At 34.1% G+C, this 6,326-nt stretch overlaps 1 long non-coding RNA gene and 1 other non-coding gene across 2 annotated transcripts; both read left to right on the forward strand.

The window, feature by feature from the left end:
* The first annotated feature begins 245 nt into the window (after positions 1-245).
* Positions 246-352, forward strand: LOC143678465 (U6 spliceosomal RNA). Its single transcript, XR_013173273.1, has one exon. It is a non-coding gene; the product is annotated as a U6 spliceosomal RNA (small nuclear RNA).
* A 979-nt stretch (positions 353-1,331) lies between these two features.
* On the forward strand, positions 1,332-3,892 carry LOC143676156 (uncharacterized). Its single transcript, XR_013171870.1, has 3 exons — positions 1,332-1,408; positions 2,573-2,673; positions 3,783-3,892. It is a non-coding gene; the product is annotated as an uncharacterized LOC143676156 (long non-coding RNA).
* Positions 3,893-6,326: the final 2,434 nt, after the last annotated feature.

The following is a 6,326-nucleotide window of genomic DNA, read 5'->3' on the forward strand; positions in this document are numbered from 1 at the left end:
ATAAGACTACAGTTCCAATATTGATCTTCCCTAGTTATACAATTAAGACAAATTGATTAGCATCTCTTAGCCTCACTTAAACATAGAAATTAAGTGAAATAATCATGACTGTAACAGATGTGGAGTAGATTTAACTGTTAGCATGTCAAATTTTTATGATTATAGTGACTGTCACACAGTATGTGCAACAAAGATCACAGCTACCTATCTCTTTTACTTAGTTTCTATTACTAAAATTAAAGGTGGTGCTTGATTTGACAGCACATATACTAAAATTGGAACAATAGAGAGAAGATTAGCATGCCCCCTGTGCAAGTATGTCACTCAAATTCGCGAATCATTCCAGATTTGAAAAAATAAATTAAAAAATAATAAAGGTGAAAGTTAACAAGAATTCTAATATTGTAAAGAATTATGTTTACCCTGACATTTAGATGACAGTTTTATATATAAGTGGTATTGAGTATTTGAAAAACTGATTGAATAAGAAATATATGCTTATGTGGTCAGTATTTTAATATAAATATTTTAATTTAGATAATTTTGGTCTTACAGGAAAGTTGCAAATATATTACAGTTTTGCCATGTACTCCACACTCAGTTTCAACTAATATTACTTATTACTATCCCCTTACATTAATATAGCACATTTGTCAGAACAAATTATCCAATGTTGATACATGAGTATTAACTAAATACCATATTTATTCAGATTCCCTTACTTTTTTACTGGCTATAATTTTCCTATCCCAGAATCCCATCTAGGATGCCACATTACACATAACCATCAAGTTTCCTTAGGTGCCCTTGTTTTTTGATGACCTTGAAAGTACAAAGGATGAATGGACAAATCTTTTGGACATTATTAAGGAACTGGTGTTTTCTCATAGTTTTGCCATGATTAGATTATAGTTATGGATTTTGGGGAGGAAGACCAGAAAGAGACCATCTCATCACAATATATCAAGAATATATCTTATCAGCATCACTTGTCACTGCTGATGCTAACTTTAATCACTTGGTTAAGATAGTGTTTGCCAGGTTTCTCCACGATAAAGCTACTTCACCCCACCTTACCATTTTCCATACACTACTCCTTGATATGAAGTAACTATGTGCATCCCACATGATAAAGGGAAGAGTTACTTTCTACCTCCTATACCATTTGGTGTTTGAGATGTTCTACATGGGAGATGTCTACTCTCCCCAATTTTTTTTTTTTTACTTTTCCTTGGATCACCTATTTATAAGAGTATGGATTCAGATATATTAATTTCATAATATGCATTAAAGTTCAATATTCTGGCATTTATTTTGGTTTCTCATGTTTTTCCAGGTTCAGCCTTGAGACCTGTTTTGCTTGGCTTCTGTGTCTGTTTGCTATTTTCACTTCATTGGACCTGTGCATGTATGCATTCTGTTCATTATTAATTCTGTTCTGTGTGTGTGTGTTTTGGCTTTTGTTTACAGTTATTCCTTAGTTTCTGGCACTAAAATATGCCTCAGTTCATTTTTTGTATTCCTTTCACAGCCCTAGAAGTGTACAAATCATCCAGGATCCTGTGTCCTTTATTTGATGATAGTTAAGGAAACCATGATCTGTGCACTGGATGACAATTTTCTTTTATTCTAGTCAAGAAATATCTTTAATAACCAATTGAAAACTTTCACTGTGAAAAAATAAGCTATCTATTATCCCTATCATATCCTATATGATACTGCCATATCACTTTCTCTCTCTCTATCTCTTTCTCTATGGAAATAGTTAATTAGTAGATACTCTAAACAGTCTTCCATTTATTTTTGCTGAGGCACTTTGACAAAAACTACTTTAGGAAAACTTCTTAGAATGCAGTATAGTTAATGACAGTGGAGTGGTATAATATTATAGATGTTGATAATCATTCCCAGTTAAATTCCTATCTAAATAAATGAGATAGATAGTTCTCCATGCCTTTGCCAGCACAACATGCTATAATATCCATTAAAATCATTTTCTTAATATAATAGGTGAAAATGACCTAATTGAGATTTTTATTTCAATGTATTTAACTATTAATGAAATTGAGTATATTTTCATAAATTTAATTCTTTTGATAAGGAGCAGGAACTTGTAAAATTAGTTCTTTTGCCTATTATTTTTTGTGTTATTTGTATTGTCATATTTTTAATAACAACTGATTAAATCTATTTACATTTGAAGAAATTATGCTTCACTGTTGTAAATATACCTTACATTCTGACATTTATTTTGCTTTTGAATATGCCATTGTTTGATAATGTACAGAATACAGTACATAAATGGGCACATAAATGTGTTATTGTATATAGAACTATTTCCCAGTGTCTGGCATATAGCTAGAGAAAAACTAAATATAAACTCAGTTTTTTAAATTTTCTTCTCTTTCTTAATATTTATAGATAACAAAAATGCTATTGAAAAGCTTAGCTATCATTTGGGACCTCCTGAGCTCATTTCCAAATCTTGGTATTTAAACTGTAAACCTGAAATTTGAAAACATGTTCTGATTTTGGACAAATGTCCCCCAGCTCATTTTCATAAATTATATAGTTTCAGCGTCTCATTGTATCATAAGAAATTATGATGACAGCATCCCCAAAATAATGAAAATGGAGAAGAATTTTACTGTGGACAACCTGATATGGAAGAAGGTATGAAGTGGAATGGAGGGTTGAATTTAGAATGGAAAACAACTGGAAAGAATTGAGAGTTAAAATAAAAGGAAATCTACTCAGTATAGGCATAATAATATGCATATGCTGGACCAGGTTGACAGGCTTTCTGGATGTTTGTTCACTCTGCTATTTTCTCTCATTATCAGACATCAATTCCTTGGTAAGTTAAATCTGAAATTTATAGTCTGTTTATACATGTGCATGTGTGCATGTAGGTTTTATTGAGGAAGATCCTTTCAAATTTTTAAATAATTATACATTGAATGTTCAAAATTTTACTAAAATAACCATTAACAAATGGATTGCCTGGTTCAAAGAATGGAAAAAATCTGTGACATACGTCATTGATGGATATTTTCTACTCTGTTACACATTATTCCTAATATCGACAGGAAATTTCTGAAATCTAAAGAAAGACCTGAGATTGCCTCTTTGTGGACCCAATCTGATTGTTCATTATCACTGTGGTTTACAGCTCCTGTTGGAAATTGCCTGCATGGACCACCTATTGGTTATTTGTAATAGTGGGGCCATTTGCTCAAGCAGTTTCTTATTTCTGATAATCTCATACATTGTCATCTTGCATTCTCTGAGAAATCACAGTGCAAAAGAGAAGAAAAAACTTTATCAACTTGCACCTCCCACATCATAGTAGTCATCTTATCCTTTGGTCTATGTACATTCATGTATACACATCCTCCAACCATTTTGCCCATGAACAAGAGAGTAGCAATATTTTGTACCATTGGAATATGCTTTTTCAACCCAATCATCTGTACACTAATAAATGCAGAAGTGATAAATACCATGAAAAAGTTATGGAGAATTAAAATTACCTCAGAAGTCAAAGGATGATTTGAGGGTTCATTTATTACTCATTCGTGTTTTGAATAAATTGATACAGATATGAAAAATTATAGTGTCTTCTTGTGTGAAGAACATATAGTTCTATATAAGGTTGTGGGTTGCTATTTATTTCTAGTTCACTGAGAAGTTGCATGTCAAAGCAACATTTTTTTATCAGAGAAAGCTGAGTGTCAACTTAATTCAGATGATCATGGACTAAGAGTCTTTCCTCTCTACAGATTCTCTTCCTTTCAGGTCATTCCTAATCTAGGGTAGAAGGCTGATGTGTTTATTCTCTCTAATGGTGGATATACCTGATTTGCTTAAGTTTTCCATGCTTCGAACGCACCCAGGTAACTTTCCTGAGATTAGACTGACCTATTGTTTTTCTGAAAGCTCCTTTCTGGCATGGGCTGACTGCGAACTGTGTTTTCTAACTTTGAATGTACACTTTGATTTAGTAAGAATAAATATTTTTAATATTTAATACTTTAACATTTATTATATATTTCATATTTAACTGTTATTTACTCAATATCAACCTTTCAAACTTGAAAGCATCCCTTAGTAAATTAAATAAATCTTAATTAATCTATAACACATTTCCAGTTCAGTATCCAGGTTCCTCCTGAGTATTTAGAGCCAGGGGTCACAGTACACCAAGACCATCCATTCCATATCATCACTGTTTTGTCTTTATAAATATTTGCATTTTTGGATCAGACTTCTTTAAATGTACTTATTTGATATATTTTACCAGAAATAAAGGCTGATGGAAAAATCTGGATTGAAGTCAATTAATGGCATGATATATTTTTAAAAGATGCATTTTGCCAATGCAATGAATGAAATTACTATAGGCACATAGAGAACGCCCATGACCTTTGTCTCCATCATAGCAAGAAGTTACTTTCTCTCTCTAGTTGTGCTGTCTGAATAGATGGTTTGCATAGATTCCAAAGTAGAATTCTTAATGGTATTTTAGTGCCATGATAGGCAGAGCAGATTACCAGTAGCACCTTGGATTTGTCTGCCAAAAGTTATATCATGAACTTTTATATTTATTGATTTCAGTGTACTAATGAATATCTTAATTAACTATTACAGTGTTGATTCCATTTCTGATGCTGCTTGTAATTCTTTAATTGAACAAAACTTAACAATAATAATATGTCCTTCTTTGACAATGATTTAAAACTCAGCTCGGCTAAATGCCATGAGTTTTGCAGGTCCAACATTTTTTTGATTCCTGAGAGATTAAGAAGTCCAATTTACCTACACTAGAGTCACACATGTGGAGAGCCATATATTTAATAAAAAATGAAAGTACTATGATTGTCATGGTAAGGTTCATGGCTCAAGTTGGCCAGCTGGTGGTGCCTGGCTGTCTGGTCAGAAAAGTGTTGACATGGCTGTTGATATGAGGACATTTCATGGACTTAAATCATGATCACATTGGCTGCATCCATAGTTGATTTCATTTATAATCAGCTAAGGGGGGTGTCTTCTGCAATAAGTGATGCTTAATCTAATCACTGGAAGCCTTTTAAGGTGATTCAGAAGAGACACACTCTTTTTCTGCTTTGGCCAGTGAGCTGCTACTGTGGAGTTTGTCAAAGGCTCCAGACAGTATCTCTACTTGCCACTGACAGTTCCAGTATCCTTGGGTCTGCTGGATCATATGGTCCAAGTGGCAGAACAGCCTGTACAGCAGCCTGAACCTGTTACAGAGCATTCTCTTGTTCAGGTCCCCACTCAAAATTAGCTGCTTTTCTGGTCACCAAATAAATGGGCCAGAAGTAGCACACGAAAATCCAAAGAAAGCAACTTGGCATTGTGTCCCTCTTTTAGTCATAAGAGGAGCCAGATGCAGCAACTTATTATTCTCCTTAGAAAGGATATCTTGACATGCTCCACCTGATGGACACCTAGAAATTCCACTGAGGTGGAAGGCCCTGTATTTTTTGTTGAATTTATCACCTATCCTCTGATACACAAATGCTTTGCAAATAAGTCTAGCATAGTTGCTTCTTCTTGTTCACTAGGTCCAGTCAACATGATATCCTCAATATGATGGACCTTTGTGATGTCTTCAGGGAGGGAGAAGCTATCAAAGTCCCTGCAGACAAGATTATGATGTAGGGCTGGAGAGTTGATGTACCCTTGAGGTAGGACATTGAAAGTATATTTCTGACCTTGCCAGCTGAAAGCAAACTGTTTCTGGTGGTCCTTAATAATAGCTATTGAGAAAAAAGCATTTGCAAGATCAATAGATGCATACCAGGTACCAGGGATGTATTGATTTGCTCAAGCAATAATACCACATCTGGAAAAGCAGCTGCAATTGGAGCTACCATCTGGTTGAGCTTATGATAATCCACTGTGGTAATTACTACAGTAATTTCTACATTCCCTCCATGAATTTGGTATTGCTTTTGGTTTACTGTTTTGCTAGGTAGAAGCAGTTCTACTCTCTCTGAATCTCCTTCATTCTCTGAAATATTTCCTTTTTAATAGGACTCCAGAAACTTATCAAGACCCACCCAAGTGGGTGGAGACATGTCATCACCTAATCCAGTTTAACAACCACTCTTGATTAAGTCACATCTCCAGGGAGATGATATGATTACATTTTCAAACATACAGTATTGAATAGGGATTATTCTGTGTTTATGAAATGGTATTTTGGTTAAAAACACCACATTTCTAGGGTCCATACATCCTTTCAAACCAGCACACGTGGGTTCCTGACACATGCACTAACAGAAAGAGAAAGACTCAAC

This window comes from Tamandua tetradactyla, chromosome 3 (assembly GCF_023851605.1).
Source record: "Tamandua tetradactyla isolate mTamTet1 chromosome 3, mTamTet1.pri, whole genome shotgun sequence".
NCBI lineage: Eukaryota > Metazoa > Chordata > Mammalia > Pilosa > Myrmecophagidae > Tamandua > Tamandua tetradactyla.